This window comes from Passer montanus, unplaced genomic scaffold, assembly GCF_014805655.1.
Source record: "Passer montanus isolate IOZ18808 unplaced genomic scaffold, ASM1480565v1 scaffold3, whole genome shotgun sequence".
In the NCBI taxonomy this organism is placed as follows: Eukaryota; Metazoa; Chordata; class Aves; order Passeriformes; family Passeridae; genus Passer; species Passer montanus.
Genome location: NW_024367707.1, coordinates 4,422,787 through 4,444,587, shown reverse-complemented (window position 1 = coordinate 4,444,587; position 21,801 = coordinate 4,422,787). Strand labels below are relative to the sequence as shown.

At 40.4% G+C, this 21,801-nt stretch overlaps 2 long non-coding RNA genes across 5 annotated transcripts in view; one reads left to right on the top strand and one right to left on the bottom strand.

Annotated features, from left to right (window-relative positions):
• Window positions 1-21,801, bottom strand: part of LOC120504751 — a 222,994-nt gene that overhangs the window by 62,806 nt on the left and 138,387 nt on the right. The window lies entirely within an intron of this gene.
• LOC120504752 lies at window positions 4,997-18,131 on the top strand. Its single transcript, XR_005628111.1, has 4 exons — window positions 4,997-5,224; window positions 16,315-16,378; window positions 16,992-17,144; window positions 18,079-18,131. It is a non-coding gene; the product is annotated as an uncharacterized LOC120504752 (long non-coding RNA).

The window sequence follows — 21,801 nt, the reverse complement described above, 5'->3', positions numbered from 1 at the left end:
TAGCCAGAGATTTGTGACCTGCACATCAGTATGCAGGATCAGCGTTTTCAGAATTCCTCCATTCCATATATTTCCAAGAGAAAATCAGATTTTTTAAAACCACAAGTGCAATCTAGGCACTGTACCTAGAGCCTGCAGGGCAAGTGGCTATTTGGAGCACAGATCCTGAACTGCCCCTGTGCTAGGTTGTCCCTGTGATTCCCTTTTCCCTGGCTCCTCTTCTTGCCACCCTCAGTTCATGGCCAGAACAAGCAGGTCTTAGTCTCCTAATGGAGACTGAATGATATTGCAACACAAACAAATATTAGCAGCAAGACTCTTGAAACCCTCTGAAAGGGAAACAAAGGAAGACTGTTCACACCATTACCCCTCTCTGCACTATCACACAGTGAACCTAAGTCTCTGTCCCTTGCTTCTTCATCAGCCTCCAGGTTTTCTGGTACCTTGGCAGGGTTGGGCCAGCAGCCACTCCTGGACATATTCTAACTAACCCAAATAGAATCAGCCACATTTTTCCAGCTTTACCCAGATATTACAAACAAGGACTGTAAGAGTGTTGGTGCAAGGGAATGCAGACATTTTAAGATTATAGTAATACATATATTCAGAACTTCAGAGTAATCATGTTCACATACTGATGAAGGTAATATATGTGTTTTAGTTTGTCTAAAGAGGTTATAAGATTTTTCAAGGAAGAGCCAGAGATAATTAAAATGCTTTGAGATTAATGATTGCTTTTCTTTTATGGATTTTTACTGTTTTGTAAAGTTGAGTGTGATAAAATAGCTTCAGAACACTGTATTGAAATGGAAAAAGAAAATACATTACTTCTTCAAGGCTCTCCCTTTTCCAGTAATTATTTGTTGAATTCAGCAGAAGTTAATTAGAGATTTCAGGACTTTTTTCCAGGGAGAAAAAAAAAAAAAAGTATTTGTTTTAGATTTGTTTTAGGAAATAAAAAATTGCTCTAATACCAAATTTATTTAGAAAGGAAATTTCATACCTCTGTTTCTTAATGATTAGAGCACAATAACCAATAGTAACCATTCCTATATCAGCTGTTAGGGGAAAAATAATCAAAAAGACCACATATATATTACTATTTGATCTTTTAAGATTCTTATTTCAGATATTTAAAACTGTATGCCACACACATGTATATTTTATCCCATGTAAAGCAGAAATTCTCACCTAGACCCAATTAAGAATTGCATCTGAGTGCACATGGTAATGTTGACTCAACACCACTTCCATCCCAGCTTGTACCTGGAAAGCCCAGAGGACACTGTGAGGCCAGCAGCCAACTGCAGAGTGCCAGGGATGGGTGCTTTTGCTATTCCTTGCTCCCACATGCTCAGAGATCACTGACACTTTGGAGGGTCAACATCAACAAGATTTAGCATCAAAATTTTGTTATTTTTTTCCTCCCCCAGAATGATTCTGCACTGTGATCTTATACAGGCAGATATATGTCTTTGTGGTGTGGAGTTTGTTTGTGGAGTCCAGGAAACATTCACCTGGGCTTAATGTGGGAAAGAGGACTAAAGAGCTCAGTTTTGTCATCCTCTGTCACACTGTGTACTTTATTCTGCAAGTGCTTCAGCTGGGGCCAACAAATCTGCATGTACAGAGCAGAGCACTAATGAGGTTACATAAGATTAAATAATGGTGGCAGATTCAGGTCACACCAAAGGTAAAAACATCCATTGTTTTCCAGAAATAAAAAATTAGATACGATAACATAGGAAAAGACAATACATATTTGACAAAATTTGCGAGGAAGAGACAAGCCTTGTAGACAACTAAGAGGTAGCAAAGACTATTGATGCCACAAACTCCATGGCTGGAAGCTCTCCATCTCAGTGGGAGCACTAAGACAACCAGAACAACCTGCCACAAAGCCACTACCTGAAGAAGTACCAACCTCATTGATTTCTTTGATTTAGAAATTATTCCAGTGCTATAGCCAGCCAGATAATCGTTTTACAAAAAGAATTATTAGTATCAGAACTTCTGCAGCTCTGAAATGTCCCTCAGCAAGCAAACAACTAACTCTTCCACCCACTCAGTACGCCCCCACTTGTGAATTGCAATTAGCATTGCAAATGTCTTTCCCTTTTCAGAACTATTGATTGTGCTATTAAATAGCAGCAGAGAGTTTAAATGCTTGGAAATCTGCTTTAGCTTCCATTCTTTGTTATCTATCTACCTACCAAACTATCTATCAATCTATCTATCTATCTGTCAGAAAAAAAATGCAATTCTCTACAGGTACTACTACCATGACACAACTATTGCACAACCTTCTATTTATGGACAATATATATAATACTATAGTATTCCCAATCCCCTTTCAAAAGTTTTATTTAACACGGTCTGAATTTCTTCCCACTACTCCCATTGTACATCCCTGAGCATACCCTAGACCAAGCCTCTATGACTAGTTGAAAGAAACAGTATTAGGCCAGTTCATCTCTTGTGTGTGTCTCTATGTTTTTTTCTGCTTAATACCTCACTTTATTTAAATCTGGATATATAGATATGTATAGATGTGGGTTATAAGGAGACAGAAAGAAAGTGAGATGTTCAATATATAGTTGCTCTTACATGCAGACATTGCTTTTAAGGGTGAACACAAGGCTGTATTATGACTGACAAGAGTTCAGGAAGTTGCAATTGTGGGCAGTGAGCAAAACACCACATTGGTACAAGTGTTCCTAATACACCTTGTGCAACACTGGCATAAACCCAGCAATTTACCACACACTGCAAGATGATTGCAAACATCCTCTATAATCCTGAGTAGGCCTAGTGGGGAAGCTGAGAGGTGAAGCAAAAAGACTGAGAAGTACTAGGACTCTGAGGAAGAGATTGAACTGCAGCCTCACTCTACTGTGCCTATGCCTAACATCACAACCTCCTCAATTAAGAAAAAGAAAGTAAAGAACCATGATCTGTGGCCCAAGGTGTAGTTGGAGGCCTGTCACTGGTGGTGCCCCCCAAGGTTAAATACTGGGCCCATGATTATTTAACTTATTCATCAGTGACTTGGGGCAGAGGCCTCCTCAGCAAGGTCACTGAACATAGAGCTGGCAGGAGTGGCCGATAGCCCCAGGGCTGGGCAGCCCTTCAGGAGGGCCTGGACAGGCTGGAGAGATGGGCAGAGGAATGCTCTGAAACTCAGAAAAGGCAAATGCAGGGTCCTGCACTGGGGAAGGACAAGCCCAGGCCCCAGCTCAGGCTGGGGTGACCTGCTGGAAAGCAGCTCTGCAGAGAAGGGCCTGGGGGTCCTGGTGGACAATGAGCTGTCCATGAGCCAGCAGTGCCCTGGGGCCAGGAGGGCCAGTGGGATCCTGGGGTGCATGAGGAACAGCACTGCCAGCAGGTCGGGGAGGGGATCCTGCCCCTCCACCCAGCCCAGTGAGGTGTGTCTGGAGGGCTGTGTCTTGCCTCAGGACAAGAGAGACACAGAGCTCCTGAAGTGGGTCCAGCAGAGAGCAACAAAGACAATTAAGGGGCTGGAGCACCTCTCTCATGAGACTGAGGGAGCTGGGCCTGTTCAGCCCTGAGAAGAGGCAACTAAGTGGGGACCACATCAGTATTTGAAGGGAGGGTGTCAAGAGGAGCCAGGCTCTTCCCAGGATTGCCAAGCTTAGGACAAGAGGCAACAGGCAGACACTGATGCACAACAGGTTCCACCTGAATATGTGGAAGAGTTTCTTCCCTGTGCAGTGACTGAGCACTGCACAGATTACCCAGACAGGTCATAGAGTCTCCCTCACTTGGAGATGTCCAAGAACCATCTAGACAGAATCCTGTGCCATGTGCTCTGAGATGGCCCTGCTTGAGCAGGGAGGTGGGACCAGATGACCTTCCATTCTTTCCCATTCTGTGATTCTGTGAGATTGCTGTACCACCACAAAAAGATTCATGAGCTCTGTGGCCAGAAAGGGAGGAGAGAGAAAACTGCAATTTCAACAACTTCTGACACTAGAGAATGAGCAGGGTATGGAAAATCAACACATCAGAAGGGCATTGTTTATTTCAGTCACAGACAAACTCCAACAAGGCTTCATTTGCATTTGCACAAACAGCAAAGTGTGCTACAGTAAGCTTTTCTAAGTTGATTAGCTGGAGGAGGGAAAGCAGACTTTCCCAGCTTTGAAGATTCATTTGTAAGCAGGGGAGGGATGCGATGAGCAATCCTATGAGGCGATCCAGAGGAGGGGCATCTGTGGTGTTCCACAGGACTCTGCCTTGGGAGAGCCCACTGGGCTAATCCTCAGCTGCAGCTACCAAGGCAGCTTTTCCTGAACTGCCTTGGGAAGAGATGAGTTTTGGACACAAGTTTACCATGCTTAATTTGATGCTTTCATAGAAGCAGCTCCATCTCCGTAATCAAGAGCTTTTCTCTTTCCTTTCCTGTTCTGATTTTAAGCTTGTCTAGCCACAGTATTTTGACAAATTCAGTGTGCATCAGCATTAGGGATGTAATACACTCAAGTGATGTTGCAGACCGACCATATGCAAACTGAGACATGGGAATCCATGGGGTCATGGTGAAATGCTAGGAACAAAGGAAAAAAACTTTGTAGGGAGGGATTATTCACTGGTTTCTGACACAGAGTTTCAAGCTGAGAGAATCAGCTGCTTTGAAAAAATCTCACATCATCACACGTGTCTCTTCTGATAAAACATCAGGTAACCCTGTGTTCCAGGGGTAAAGTACTCAGCTTGCTTATTGACTGCACAGTGGTAAATTCTTCATTAAAGCAGGTTTCTGGCTGTATCTCAGAAACTGTATGCTCATTTAAGTAAACGGTGACCTGAAACCATTGCTACTGAGCAGTCAGATCTTATATGGGAAAGTCTGTGCAAGTCATCAGACAGATTGCAATAAGGTATCTCAGAGGTGAAAGATAAAAACCCAACTACAGTTGACTTGGCAAAAAGTGTTCTCACAGGAACATCTTGCTCCACAAACACTGCCATTCTTAGAAACAGGCCAGCTTTAGACATGGTTTCTAAGATTCAGGGGAGTTTGGGGACTAGACAAACATCCCTTCTTCAAAACAAGAATTTAAATTATTCGCTGAAATGAGATGGACCAACCAACCCAGGCCAGAAGAGTGAAATGCCCCAGGAAAACTGCCATGCTTACAGTTGGTCTCCATGACAAGAAGGGCAGCTTGAACTTGTGGCTCCTGTATGCCAACAAACTTTGGTAAGTAATTAGCGCAAGACCATTAGTTTCTTAATTGGTTAGCTGTTTCTTCCTTCCTATTTCTGCAAATGAAAGGGTAAATTTTCTTGTGATAGGAAATTCAGCTATAATGTTATATCCTAAGGAGAGTAGTTTCAAAGTGTTTGTTTTTCTCTTGAGACCTGATGAGGCAGAATCTAATTGTTTTTATCTCTGTGAGTTCAGGAACTCAATGACCTTTTTATCTATGTACACGAAAGTAAGGCCATTCACCATGCTGGTGGTCCCAGACCATTGCATCTCTAATCTGTAACTTTTTGTTGGAACTCTATTTCACTGCTCTAGTTCCAGCACCTCTAGGTGAGCCTCACATTTCAATCAAGGTAATTTCCAGCTAGTGATAATTTTTATCCCCCTACTTTTACACTGATTTGTAGAAATTGTGATGAAAGATTAGGAAAAAAAATCTGTCATTGTTCAATTACTTCCTTTTTTATAGTAATATGGTTACATTAAACAAAAAAGATATTAAATTGCCACACTGACGTCGAACAGCAAGCTGAATTAGATTTGCTTTTTGAAAAAAGAGTCAGCAGAAATGAATTTATATTTCCTTAAATGTTGCATATGTGCAAATATTCTTAGTGTTCAGTAACAGGCAGTTCAGTAAACCTACAGCAAGCTATAAAACTTCAGCAGAATCTGAGTGGTAATATCACAGAAAAAGCAGTTAAGGGTGCAAAATATGCTTGGACAGAAATCACCATTTCCCTGTACAATTACATAGTTTATTACCACTGATTTTTCATGCAATTAGTAAATTAGATCAGGATGTTCTAAGTTTATTTTTTTCTGCAATCTGCAAAATATTAAAAGAAATAAAATAACAAATCCAGACATTTATATTGAAGTGCCTATGGGGCAAGTTGCCATATTTCAGGCTTACTAAGGACTTTATTGCCAAATCCCAAATTATAGGACTCTGACATAAAATGAATCCTTTTAGTGCAGCTGTGTTTATTTTAGTACAGAGTATGCCTACGTTTGTGCTTTAGTTCAGATCATGAACGTGCTTTTGAAGGCAGATTGTGCAGTTGCTGCCACTTAGAATGCTTTGATTCATATGATGGAAAAGCCTCAGAGGATACTTTTACAATTAACCAGATTCTTTTCAAATTAAATCAAACTAGAGGATGGGATTGAGGAACACATTTACTGTCCTCCAGCTGCTATGACTATTTTGTCCTTTGGACCAGAGCAGAGCTAGTTTGAAGTAAAACTCATCTAAAATGGGAAAAAAATTGTTCTCAACACTGGCTGGATCTCTTCCTATGACACTGAACTTCTTGCATGTGTAGGTGCAGCCTGCAGAGACTTACAGTAAGCACTGAAAATTCCTTTCCATTCCTCATAAGGAAAAAAATCCCAGCCCCAGTGTACAGTGGGTTTCCCAGGCAAGTGCTTTTGAGCCCCTGATGTACAAGTGAGATCATAAATTATTTAACTACTAAACCACAGAGAAATTTAATGTGATCTTTCCCAAATAGCAATTAACCTAATATTATCCTACAAAAACACCAAAGACATTTCAAACCAGGCTGGTGTATGTCATTAGAATAACATTACTTATCATATCATATTCACTGGCTTGCATGAAAACCCCCAGAAACAAATAACTCCCTTTTGTCTTTATTTTACGTTGTAAGGTCACTGGCTTAGGGACCACAGCATTGGTGATACAAGAGTGGAAATCCCCTTTCATGACTTGGGCTTGCTGCTGTTTATCAATTCAGCAACATCACCTCCCTGTGCATGCTCTTCACAAAAGCTAAATGTATTTGTCCACGCATTTGGCAATTAGGGATTTCCATATGTAGTTAAGTTATGCACTCTTACTGAAGTGCTTCTCAAGGACAGTCAGTCTCAGTAATCCAAAACCTCTACAACAGATAATGGCATTAACTTCAATGTTGAGTACCTAGATTTGTAAAAATATTTTAAATTTAAATTTGAAATCAAACCATAAAAGTTGTACAGGACATTTTAAGTCAAGCATAAGCTCTGCTTCTATGACCGTAGACTTATCTATATCATTTGGTGATTTTATTTATTTTTCTTGAGGATAATAAATAACAGGAGTTACAGCTAGTTTCCATGCAGCCAGATAATGATTAGTGCTCCCAAGGACAGAGTTCAAGGGAATGTCACCCCTTAACCCCATATCCCCTCAGGGAAGTTTAGTTGTTAACATGGTCTGAAACAAGTGCAAAATGGTATGTAGCACATACAAATTTCATGGTTATGTAATTATGCAAATGACACTTGCATGAACTATGTCATCCATAAGAGAAAAAATACCACTAAGCCTTGTGGAAAAGATTTTCCTGCTTTTAGAGGCACTAAATTTAGATGTCTAATTTAAGCACCAAGGCAGCCATTATCTGATTCTGTTTATGATCAAAGAAGGGAATAATTGTACCTGTCTCTGCTGAGGAACAACATAATTTTCATAGTGGGTGGAAGCCAGTGATACGCTGGGAGGGATTAGGAAATAGATGAGCTGGATGGCAAAGCCTTTGATTCTGAATGGAAACAGACGGAGACCCTGGCACATCAGGGCCAGGGGTTTTCTACCAGCCAGGACTTTGAGGACATGCTGTGTAGATCATATTCAAGTCCTTGCCCACACACAGTAGATCCACTTTTATACCTTGCCAACAGACGTGTTTCACAGGCTTTTCTGGATTTGATACAAGGATAGAACCAGTCTTGAATTTCCTGAGTTCCCATTGGCTACATTTTTATAAGGCTGTGACCTGTTACTCAATTTTGACATTGCAAATGTACATTTCACTTTGGTTTTATATGTGTGTGGCATAGCAAGCTTTGAGAGGATGACACTGGAGTGCTCTGGCAAAGCCCACCACACCAATACAATCCTCTGTGGTACCTGTAAAGCAGCAGGGTGCATTCCACTTCAATGCCAGGACCAGCCTGGGAGTTGGTAATCCTCTGTAAGAGGCATCTTTCACCAGGCAGCGGCAGAGGACTGATCCTAGGAAGTTGTAGGAAAGTGGAAATGTTAAAATGGAATGTCTGAACACGGAAGGTCCTCCCAGGAGTTCTTAAGAATAACAAAGCTGAGGCAGGACTTCTGCCTGCCTGTCATTTAACTTAAATCATAGCTATTCCCTGACAACACAAGATCAATTTGCAATGCTTTGGAGATTCAGTGTGTATTTGCTTTGCTTGCTTTCTCTTTATTTGGAGAATATAAATGAGGATAGGAAAAAAGACAAAATTTTCAGAGAAAATCTTGTTCCCAAGGCAGAAAGAAAGCAACTGGAATAAAAAAGCCTTTTCTAGATAAGGGATAAGGTGGTATTACAGAGCCATGAACAAAGCAGCACTATGTAAACCAAACTTAACAGAGTCTGATGGGCCAGTCAGGTGTATAAACATACAGACATCAGAAATCTGCTTACACAGAAACAGAAATGATGGCATTGAAAAACTTTTAAGAGAACACATTATTGCTGAAAGGCAGGTACAGAGTTTAATTCAATCTGAGAAAACTCCCTGCACTTTTGGTTTTCCAATGAAGGAACCTGCTGGTGGCAAAGCAAGAATTATTTCAAGCCTAGACATGTAGATGCAGGGAGCAGAAGAAGTTGCTTATGATAGGTAGGTGAAATTGCCAAAGAACATTAGGACTGGTTGGGAATTAAGGCTAAAATAAGTAGCTGTGGGGCAACTGAACAATCACATCCCATGAGGAGAACTGGTCACGCTTATCTTACAGAAAAGACTCATATATTGAGGAATGACTTACCTTTTTTTGAAAGTGCAAAATGTTTACACAGCAACAGAAGCTCCCAAGATGTACATTATCTACAGCACGAGTGGAAATCTTAGACCACTTTATCACTACACTGCAAGAGAACTTGTGTGCAGAGAGACTTCATGATGAATACTTAACATCTTTTGAAAGATGCAGTGTCAAAACCACTAGAACTTCTAGAAAAAAAAGAGAGGTTCATGAATATGTCTGTTAAACATCTTTTGAAAGATGCAGTGTCAAAACCACTAGAACTTCTAGAAAAAAAAGAAGAGAGGTTCATGAATATGTCTGTTAAATGTTCTAATTCTGCTAAGTGGATAAAGTATAAGGAGAGCCTTATATATACAGAGAAACCATAACAAATGCAAAGCCAGCTTTCAGTAGTAGAGGGGAAAAAAGTACATCTCAGTGAGGGACTAGGAAAAAAGGCAAGAGAAAACTATTTAAGACTTATCCACAGAGCACAAGAAGAAACTAAATTAGAAAGATCTGTGCATCTAAACTCCAAAACTCAACACCTTTTGCTATTCTGAAGATGGAACTAGAAAAACAGGTGCTGCCAATCTTGTCAATCTCTGTAGTGGTTTTTTGAGGTGGGCAGATGGGCCCATTATAAAATCATCAGCTTGTACACAGCATTTCAGTACAGTTCAGTGATGACCAGTGCATCTATTCTTGTGCTTCAATTCCCACTTATTTCCTTCGTAGTGAATGGAGCACAAATGCAGAGACACAGCAATTAAATTGTCATTCACAAAGGCTGAAACTGAAGCACATCTTTCCAACAGGGGCATCTATGCCTGCATTCACACTATTACTAGATCCTTCACTGTTTCCTTTTCAGTGGTTTTACAGTTGCCTAATAATTAGATATTCAGTTAACTGCTCAAAAAACTCCTGAAAACATAATGTGAAAAAGAAAAAATAAATGAGAAAGTGGTACACTTGTCTGAGGAAATGCAGATAAAGCTAAACTACATCTGTCTGCAGTCCTCTGCCTGGACATTGGATGTAAATTGTCTGAAAACCACACACTTGCAGAGTAGGTAGAGCTGCACATCAATTTGCACACCAGAGCTGAGCATGTTAGTTTGCCACCAGGAAAATGTGCTGTTCCAGCCTTTTGGCTAGCCCTGCCTCATGTCCCATCAGCCCTGGCCATAGAAGACTTGCCCAGTCTTGCTGTTCCCAAATTAAATTTATTCCTGAAATCTATCCCAGAAGACCACCAAAAATTATCTTAGTTTCTTAAGCTATAATTATTTGTTTCATTCCCGTTGCACTGATCTTCTGCTTTTGAGCAAATTTTTCCTTTGTTGCTAGATAGGAATAGTCATTCCCATATGTAAGAGATTTTCATTAATCATTTTTACTGGTGTCCTTTAAAATTACAGGCCTCAGCCTATCTCAAATTAACACCTGGTGTCAGTTGTTTTAAAATCTGTTTCTGCATGCAAGAATTGACTGGCCAAAGAGGACAAAGATATTGGCTCTGCCATACAAATAAAAGTGGCAGATCAGGTCCAGAATGAATAACAACTGCATCCTTCAGGCTGGGTAGGGAAGGGAAGGACAGGGAACACAGGCACAGTGAAATTGAGGGGCAGATAGGGAATAACTGATAAGAACACATGGAGAAAGGACAGATAATCATGAGGTTCATAAACCTTTCTGTATTTCTCGAGGCTTAGTAGCATTCAGGCAGAAGCAGGAACTCATTTTATTTTAAAAGGTGCTATCTTGGCATTACAGAAATAGACTGGTCTCTGACTGGCATTACATTAATCAGCCTCGCTATCATTGCTATAACAAAACTCATCTCTGTATCTACACAGGGAATGGCTACAGCTATGCAGAGTATGGCTCCAGCAGAGCATGGTCAGGGAGCTGCAGCAGCTGATTTTCTAACAGCAGTAGAGCCATGCCTGTATTCATCCATCCTGCTGAGCTCTGTGCCCTGCTCCTCAGAAAAGTGGCCTCTGCCATATCCCAACATGACAGATCTATCAAAAGATCTGCTTCTTGGTGACACTGCTGCACATAATACCAGGTGCAGAACTAGAGATGATATCAAGGAACTGCTCAGTTATCTTTGCTTGTTCAAAGTCTGTAAAGTAGCAATGATGAAGATAATTAATTGGAGGCAATTAGTGCAGGTATCTGAACAAGGAAGAAAATTTAAAAAAAATGAAACAGATCAACTTTGGATGTGGTTGTATCTTTTTCTACCTTGTCATGATAATTTCTCTTGAATTACACATTTGACATCATAGGAAGAATTCAGTTTGATGTGAAGACATTTACATGTAGGCATTCACAGACAAATGCCTAAACTCTATTTTTAGTTAGCAAATGCTAAGGAGCTCCTTGGGAAGAGTTCATTTGGACACCTGCCTGGGATTCAGATGCCTAAACATAGACAATCCATGGTTTTCGGGTGCTGTGGAGATCCCTGACCAGCCCCTAGCATATGCTCCAAGGAGTTCTCCTGGACCCCTCTGGTAATGTCCAATCTTGAGCAGACATTTAAAAAGCAACCTAAGAGATCTTCAGTATTTATATTCTCACATTCAAGGCTGCAGAACCCACTTTTAAAGCATCAGTGGAGGTTAACAATTACTGGAAAGAATTGTTAGTTGAATTCCAAATGAGAAGCAGAGCAGGGAAACACATTGAGAATCCACATAGCCTGTCCTCTTGACTAAGGCTCTGGAGAGAGACTTGGGAAATTCAAAAACAGCAGCACACTGAGCCAAAAGCTGCTGTTTGTAATGTGGGCATCATTATGTGACTTGATGTCATAAAATCCAGACAATAACCAATTTCTTAGTTCATGGGAGGAGCCTACAGAGGAGAAACACAAATACCTAAGACAATGCACTAAGGAGCCTCATGATATTGTCTAGAAACACTGAAGGAGATCCAAACTGTAAAAATGCAGAAGAGCAAATCTGGTGAATCATGCACTGCAGGACAGATACTCCATGGGAGAAAGGGAACAGAAAGGTAGCAAGGCTGAAAAAGATCTGAGCAGCATACCCAGGAAGAAGGGTCAGAACTGGGATTATGGTATTCAGTAACAACAGAAGAATAAGCCCAAACTAACAGCCAGTGCAAATTGCACTTTTATTGGGTGCTCCACTGTGTGCAGTCTGTAATTCAGAGTTTAGGAGCAGGAAGGCACCAGGGTCCCAGTGGGGATCCCATGGGTTTACCAAGTTCTCCTGGGAGATGGCAGGGGTTGGGCAGCACTTCCTGATGGCATATTCTTGAAAGCACACCCCAAACTGTGTCTACTGCCATGTGTCTACCTTCATGCCAGGATGAATTGGAAGGGATCCAGACAAAAGCAAGGCAAATGACAAAGAGCTGGAGGGAATGGCTTCAAAGGAAAGATTAAATGAGCTAAAACATGCATAGCATGGCTAAGGAACCACTGTAGGTCAGGAGACAGGGAATACAGTAACTATGAGCCATTCTTAGGCAGAGGTATAAATGAAAAGGTATGTCACTGACAGTAAATAGGCATGAGGAAGAATTTGTCATCTTATTAATATTCTTCAATTTTTGCTCTATACATGGTAGCTTTACCCTATCACCATGGAATGCCAGCAGAAGGAAAGACACAAGCACTGAAAAAAGCCCCTGTCTTACTAGTGTACTTTGAATTCCATTTTATAATTCATCTAATTCCCTCCTTTCTTACTGCTGGAGGCCAGGCTCATCATTATGCAGGACTAAGTTTTGGTTTCAGAGAGAACTGGTTCCTATTTCAACAAGGCACATTCAAAATACAAACATTATGAACATTTCCAGTACTGCTACAAGATTATTCCTTCTTCTATGCCTTGTTATTGCAGGACCACACCTTGGAATTCCTTGGGCTCATATAATTTCAATGAAATAATAAATTATATCACAATTTTTCATGAGAATTTTTCCTCCCATCTGTTTTTTGCTGTCATTGTTTTTGATTTTGTTTGGGTTTTTTTTGTTGGGTTTATTTCTGTTTTGTCTTTGGAGCACAGGCAGAGACACAGCACAGGTGAATCTGAAAACAGATTCACCCACGTCTCACCTCTCAGAAGGAGAATCCTGGTCCTGGCATCAGTTCCCTGTTTAGGTAGATTGTAGCCACTCAGGGAGGGCAGAGGCTGTAATGGTGCTTTCTAGCTATGGAATTTGTGCCTAGGACAATTCTTGCCATGTTATTCTCCCCTATGTCCAAATTCTAATTTTTCCACAGCTACCTTTGTAGGTAGTTTCTTCCTTGATTACTAATGATGGCAAGCTTTTCCCAGTAAGAATTTTTCCCTAGTAAATCTTTTGAGGGTGTCACTCCCATTATACCTTTTCTTCCTTCTCACTCATTACTCACTGGGGTAGTGTATTCTGCTCCTTTTGTGTTAGTTTTAACATCAGAAGGTCAGAACCTTGGCTGCTTATAACCATACAAGTGAATATTTAACTCTGGGAAAGGTTTTCTTGGATCATGGAAGACTGATATTCTTCTAGGCAGTAAAATTACCCCCAGTGATATGAAAGAGAAAGACACTTGTTTTGTTAAGAAGTCTTTTAAAAGTATGAGTTAAGAGCATCTCATCCTTTATGTTCAGCAGCCATTTGACCAAGAACTGAAAGAACTGAAAGAAATCACAGAAGTTACAGCTGTGCAAAGCTCACACACTGGGAGTTGCTTTGTCTGCTCTATGCTCTACTCTTTACATTGATGCAAGAGCTCCCTACACTATCATTTGCTTTCTTTTTTAGGTCGTAAACTCATTTCCATTCATAATACAAAAAAAGAGTAATACAAACCAAGGCATGCAAAACTACATTTTAAACCAATATAAGCCTGTGGAATTTACAAGTTAGATATGTTTGAACATCTTTCACTAGAGTTAGCAGGTTGAGCAGTATGAGAAAATTCATGGGAATCTATGGATTTTTATGAATTTCCCCATATAAAATTGTTTTTGAGTAAGCTCATTTAAGGGAGTGAAATGGTGCATTTTGGCAAAGAGCCTCTGTATGATACATATTTATACTTCTTTGCAATATCATCCATACATTGCAACCAAAATTATATCTCACATTGCACTATTTGATATTGTCAAAAAATGAGAATTTCTGGGGATTTGATTTTATTTTATTTAGAAGTGAAAATAGATGGAATTCTATTTTTTTTACAGGACTTGTTAATACCTTTTTTTCCCCTTCTTGTTGCTTTCCTGGTGAGCAAGCAATCGAATTTTAAAAGGATAATCTTTTCGCAACCTTTGGCTATAGTTAACAATGCTACGTAGAGACAGCAGTTTGAAAAGTTACAGTATAATTGATGCAGCATGAAGTGAATCAAGAGGGCAAAGTTGATATGCAGATATTAACATAATCCACTCCACACATTCCAGAAGAGTTCACATTCTTTCACAGCATGTAATTTCCTTATTAAAAATACTTCTACCTTTACAGTACAGTCCTTTCTTGGATGCACAAATGACAGCCTTTACATCCTGAAAGACACTCTGTAGTCTTCCCTGCTGTCATAGCCTGGACATTTGGAACAGAAAAATGCCTAAGTTTGGGGGTTCTTTTTGCACAAGGAGCAGTCAGCCAACAGCAGCCTCCTCCATGCAGCTGTTTCTGCATACATACAGAGCCAAAGGCATGAATAAACCTTTTAGCTCCCTAATAACATGCAAACATGCTCAAATCAGTTCTGCATTAGATTACTGATCCTCATTTATGTTACTGCCTGGAAACATATGAGAGTGGCTCAGAGGAGATGCTTCTTAAGTTTACTTAATTGTTTGAATAAGCAGACATAAAAGGGAAAGGGCAAATGAGTTTGTTCTCTGAAGGGATGAATGCACTGCTAGCTTTCCAGTGGGGCACATTGTTTTCTCTCCACTGCAGACACACTTGTGAAATTACAAAATTCCAGAATAAAGTCAAATGTTTAGAAACCACCTAATTTGGGCTCATGATTAAGCTTTCAGGTGCCTGTTATTAGTACAGCCATTTTCCAAATCTGACCATGCACTTGTGAGTCTTGAAATACCTCATTTTCCCATGCTCCACACAGAACCAAGTAGTCACATATGTGATATCTCACTTTCAAAAAGCACACAGCAAGTTTCTTCAGCTGCTTCAAATAGTCTCTGCATTCAGCATGGGCACCAGTGTGTGAAGTGGAAGGGACAGAGGGATATGAAAAGGAGTAAAGGAGTCAAGTTGATGGGGTTCCTCTCTCAGCATCTCTGCTGGATTCCTACCTGGAGATTACACAATCAGAAAGCTCAGCAGCACTTCCCCATATCTCCAGCTGTACTCACATGGCACATAGGTCCTGCAGTTGGATGTGGTTATTTGCCAGCTAGACATGTCAGAGGAGATCCTACAGGATCTTCCTAACAGCTGTTTTTCAGAAATGGAGCCAGTGTTAATAACAGAAACAGGCAGAGCAGCGGCTGCTCGGCACATCGGAAATGAGGCCACTTGCATTTAAGAGCTTATAAATGGATTCAGTTTTCTAATTTCAGGACCTACATTTGCAGGAAAAATATCCTAATTCATCATACGGTTTTCATTTTTAACCTCTCTGTAGATGTGCAGATCTTTAATTTTCAGTTCTGTGCATTATAATCTCTCTAAGTATAAACCAGTCAAATGGTCTTCCTATATATAAATTTAGTATTCTGTGATCAATGTATCTTTCATATGCATGAAAGAACAACCCCACATGCTACTGCAGACTCCCACATTTCCGTGTTCTTTTATTCAGCTGTATTGGATTTTCTTTTTTTTTGAGCAGTCATACTCCTTTGACAGTACATAGCTGTCATGGTTCTGTCTCACAGGTTTCTATACATCAGAGACCAGCTTTAAAACTATTTTGACAGGTTAAAAGCTGGGATTTTTCCAGGGACAGGATGGAGAGAAGCAGGAATGAGAGAAGTGAAAAACAGTATTCCTTGACACCCCCTAATCTCCTCAGTGCAGATGGCACTGTCATTTTCAAGTAGCTTCTGTGCACAACAGCTATTGCAAAAGAGTGAAAGTTGGAATGCTGAAAATAGTCTTTTTGGGAGAGGAATATACATATCTGTATGTTCATCTATCCAATACGCCCAGCTGTGAATGCATGAGCAGACAAATGAGCAAAGCTTACCTTCCCACTTCCTCCCCTTGTCCATTCACTAAAATTAATTGTTCCCCAAGATGCTGTAGGCCACATTGTTAATTATTGTCTCTCTCTTCTGCACCTGAGGCATCACACTGGTTTAGAAAACAGCCTGCAAACAGATGGAGAGCTGCTGGAGATGAATCTGAAGGTACGTGGAAAAAAAAAAAGGATACAGACTTTATGATACTGCAGGCTCAGATGGTCTATTAATTTTCAATAATATTCTGGAAAGGAAGGAGGTCTCTACATGTTTTTAGGCTTAATTTGTTTTCAAAAAAGGAGTTACAAGAGCCAATTGCTTTTATGATTTCATCACAATCACTTACGTTTAAAGAATATTTATGGGAAAATATTCCAATCACTCCTGCACCAGCCTTGCTGTTTCTTAGACAACCCTTCTCCCCACAGGCAGCTGTACATGCACCCTGCCTGACAGGACCAAGGCTGGCTGTCTTGCAGACCAGACAGAAATGCCAGCTTGAACTGGATGCTGCATGCAGCCTCTTGCCTGCTGCCTTAATGCCCCTGGCTCGTCCCCAACACCAGCCCTAACAACCTGATTCTGCCACCACGTTGCCACAGAAAGCCACAGCAGCCTGGGGCAAAGCTGTCCCTTACATGCCCAGCCTGCCTCCAGCCCACTTGCATGAGGCAATGTCCTGATGCAATCCCAAAAAAAATGCTTCTCTGTTTGATCTACTCTGACAATTAACAAAAAGCCACTGCAGTTGTTGACATTGTCTGGTTTTTCATCTTCCCAGGCTGAGGATCAAAGTTGGTACCACCATAACAAGGAGGCAGGGACGCCTCTAATGGTGCTCAAAGCTGTCCTGTCCTACTGAGGGCACTGCAAAGGCACACAAAGCACAGGCATCCAAACCTACCTGATGTGCACCATGCCAGCTTCAAAACAGGTAAAAGGGTTTCCCTTTCATAAGTATTTCAATGTGATCATTTTCTGTGTAAAAGTACCCAAGAGATATATTCAAAAACCGTAAGCCCTTCTAATAGAGCTATCTTACTCTCTTCAAAGGGAAAACTATTGCTGCACATAAGGAACAGTTGCAATTTCTAAATGGGGAAAAAAGCCTTTCAGACTTGGCTGTAAGTTCAGCTCTGCACATTAGCCAAATTACTTCAGAAAGGCAGTGGGAAAGTTATTAATAGATTTATCAAATTACTATCCAAAGGAATCCAGATATTTTAGCCAAGAAGCAAGAAAAAGCAAGTTAATTATACCACAACCAGACCTCTGATCCATATAGGAGCAAGGAAGAAAAGGTTATACCTAAAATGCAGTGGCCACCCTTCCTTTTCCAGTGTTGGCAATGTGCATATTTTGTGGAGCAGAGTCTACTTGGCAGAGATTGGTACACAATTTGTTGTGTGTTGTACACAGTGTGTCAGGCTGTTATATGAATGTGTAAAGGAACTCTGGAACTTAAGTATGGTATAATTTCCTTCAGTACCCAAATTCTGCATTTGTATTGTACAAGTATTTTGCAATTGAGCAGAGATTGTCAACTGCCAGCACTTCATGAAATTCTTGGTATAGAAACAACTAAATGCATAATGCATTGTATATGCTCCTATACATTTAGTTTAGATAACTAAATCTACTGTCTCTCACTCTTTTAAAAAGCTCATAAAATATAATAAATATATCACAAGAATCAGTCTGTATCACTATCACCTGCACAGGTATACACAGTATATTGTTGCATGACCTTGGGAATCCTAGTCAAGGATTCTTAGTCTGCCTTTTCTCCTGTTCTGCAACATGTGCAAAATGTGAACATTTAAAGTCAGTAGGGCTGAATATGTCTCTAGCTCCCTCTCTCTTTGCAGATGCAGTATCAAGACCTCAGGCACTCCACCTGTCCCATGGGTAAGAGGTGGAGGTAAAAGTGGTTTCTGCTAAACCATCTTCCCCGTCGGTGCTGCAGAGGATGAGATGGGTAACTGGCCAGTGGTGGTGCTTAGCCAGAGTACTGCAGACTTCCCAAAAGCAGTGCTGCAAATAATACCAGCATTTGATCTGGAAAGGACAATCTATTCCAACACCATTTTAGATTCCTTTCTTTCTTCAGTGAACACTTTGTTTTATTTTGGACAACAGTTCTTTGGTAAAATGCAATTGTCTTTAATGAATTGCTTTTCTGAGCTGTCACTGTCATTGTACTGAAAATTCAGGGTGATTTATTTGACCTGTAGCAGAGGTGCAAGACAAATCTTTAGCTCTTCTCCATTCTAAGAGGAGTGTTTGCTCTGATAGGATCAGTTCACTGATGGGGGTTTTGGGCTATGGATAGGTACAAAAGAAAGATGCCAGTATTTGGGTATCTGTCAGACACTAAGGTTTGTAGGCTGGGCTGAGAACAAACTTGTCCAATGGTGGTGATACATCACAGGTTCTTCTCTGGCTCTCATAGGCCCAAGGACACTTCTTTCATTTCTGCCTTTTATGAGGCAAAATGAGAAAATATCTATGAAATCAATTCACACTCTCAAAATGGTGCTTTAGTCATGGGTCACACAAATAGCCACATCTGCAAAGCGGTACATTTGCTGATTGCTAAATTCTCACCTCCAAGAACCTGGGCTAAATTTTAAAGTTTAAACACTTAAGTTTTAAATTTAAACACCTTGGTACATGGAAAAAGGTTGCAATTGCACACCTAAATGCCTGGTATTGCAATGAACATGTGAGTAAATGAAGGCTTTTTCCTCTGGAAAAAGAAAAAGGTTGTGGCTGAAGATTCTGGTCTGTTCTGTATCATTTGTATCCTCTACTGCTGTTCCAAGATATTTCTATCTTTCAGAACCACAAGATATTTCTGGGAAGAATTATATCTCAGCCAGACTTTATCTGTTAACTTTTAACTCATTCTTTGTACAAAAACATTCTACATCCCAACAAAATAAGATTTTGCCTCTAGCATCAATTATCATTCATCTGGCTTTTGAAGAAGGTGACAGGTTTGCATTGTCCTTGCTCTCCTTTTTCATGCATCTTGAAAGATATTTGCCTTTTTTTCACCTCATGGCACCTCAACATCCTCCTCACTTCTCAAAGATATCTGCTAACAACTCTTTCAGACATGCTCAACCCACTTTTAAAAATTCAGCAATGACACCCATACGTGCAACCTGATTTAAAATTGTCTTAGCCAGTTCCTGACCCTTTATGCTGCTAAGTAAGGTTAAAATTTACCCACAGACTACTTCTGTATGCATGTAAGGCCTGGTGCAGTTTCATAAATAAAATATGGTAAGCAGTCTTCTTTTTCTGATGATTATCAATAATAAGGCTTCAGCTAAAGTGCTGGTATTTACAAAATCTTGGGAGTTGTCAATAGACATCACAGAAATGTTGTATGCCTCAAATGGATCATTTAGGACACCCTTCTGTACAAGCCTGCCAGTGACTCCAGTGACCTTGCTGAGCTCACTGAGAATGATCAGCCCAATGCAGAAAGGACAAAATAGAAAGCAAAAGCAGAATTAAAACAAACAAACAAACAAGTTGTCTGTCATAGTAATTAGCAAAGCAATCTTTTGGGGGATGATGTCAGAACAGGCTGGCATCTGCTCCTAGGAGGGGAAAAAACAAAGTGAATAGCAGACAGGAGTGAAATGTTTCAGCAGAGAGGGAAGACTTGCTCCAAACTTCAAACAGGAGACATTGCTAAAAAGAAAGGAGAAAGGAAGAGCATGAGAAAAGCCTATGAGGAATGAAAAAAAGCTAACATAAAGGAAAAGGAAAGCAAGCAGGAAGGATAAAGAGAGCTGCATGAAGTAGTTCTACCAGGGGACCATGTCAAAAGCCAAAACCAGTGCAGCATTACTATGGCACTTTAGTGGAGGAGAGAAATCCAACCCAATGATAGCCAGGAGAGGACCAAGAGGTATATAAACCCACATTGAATGGAGGCGCCATGAGTAAAACTGCAAGGAAAAGAAAAAAATTTGCACTGTCTCATACATTCTCTCATAAAATCTGAACTTTCCCCAAATCAACACAGCCAAAATAACTAAACTATTTGCAGTACTTACATGTAGTGCCTGCACCTGTCAATAAGAGTGATTATTAATTTTCTGTGCATAGGTCATGTAAAAAGTCACGTAGTTTGTCTGTGATTTAGTTTGCCATCTGTAAAGCTGCCACCTCTACTTCATTAAAGGCAAAGAGGCAAAAAATTGACACGGAAGAATATAAATAAAGAAGGACAAAGCAGATGATTTAATGGCAACATCAGGCTCAGGTCCAGATTAAAATAGAAAGCATATAAAACAGTGAAGCAGTAAACTGATATATTTTATGATAAAAGCATAAGCATCTTCCAAAATATATCTGAAAAGGGAACATGGCAATTCAAAGTATCAGTATGAAATTAAATTCCTCTCTTTTCTGTTGGCATTCACAAGCTCTGCTTCCCTCTTGCCTCCCTTCTAGTAAGACTTTTCCCCTTCTTTACTCTTCCTAATTGTCAAGGTTTAAAGGACACTGAAGAGCACAGGATGGGTTCATTAGAATTGCAAAGCATCACCGCATCCCATTTGCAGCAGGGCACCATTTATCTCTGTTGCCACACCATACTGTGAGGTGGCACCAAAAACCAGGCGCTGCAGTCCAGAGCTAGGGAATGCTAATCATCCTACATCAGACCCAAACCATGCAGGATTCAAGGTTAACTGTGCTTGAGAACATCTGTTCAAGGCAATAAATGATTCCCGAAGGCAATCAGGAGTGGGCTTTAGATTTTTGACATGACCAGCTTCTTTCTGTTGGCCTGGAAGACCTGGTCAAATTCTTGGCCATTTGTTTCCATTTCTTGTGTCTACTAATTCTGTCCCCTTTCTTCAATGGAGGGCACAACTACCTCTACTCAGACCCTTTGAAGGCCACCAGGTTGTCAGCCATGGTAAAAATGAACACAACCATGTCTTTCTTGGTTTGGTTGCATCAAAGTAACAATATAAATTACACCTCCTGCACAGACCTCAGCACAGCATCTATGTGTAAATACCATCCTGTAGTTTAGCTAAAGGAATCTGTCCAGCCAGTTGCCCAGGTTCATCCTGTCCAGGCTGATACCTAAGTTTAGCCTACCTCAGAAATTCTACCTTTCCCCAAAATTTACTTTAAAAATATTCCTCTTTTAATGTTTTCATATTAAATGCCACACATGTGTCCTGTCTTACAGCAAAAAAAGGCAGAACTGGAAAAGGTACTCAGTCAGCACTACATTGTGGTGCTAAAGCACAACTAAGAAGTAACTATGAGGTTGCCAGATCAGAGACTGCACATTAAGTTACTTTGCATTTGGTCTAAATCTGTAGTCTTGCTCCTATTGAAGTCAACAGCAAGCCTGCAGTTAATTGCAGCAATAGTAAGATGTATTTTAGGGAGCCACCATGAAGAGGTAGGCTGGATTATCTAATGACATATACGTATTTTACTAAATGTGTTACTTGTCAAGCTAATTAGTTACCCTGTAAATGAAAAGGTCAACCCTGCATAACATTTGCATCTCATCTTTCTGAGTCAAATTTCCTGTGCATGGTAGG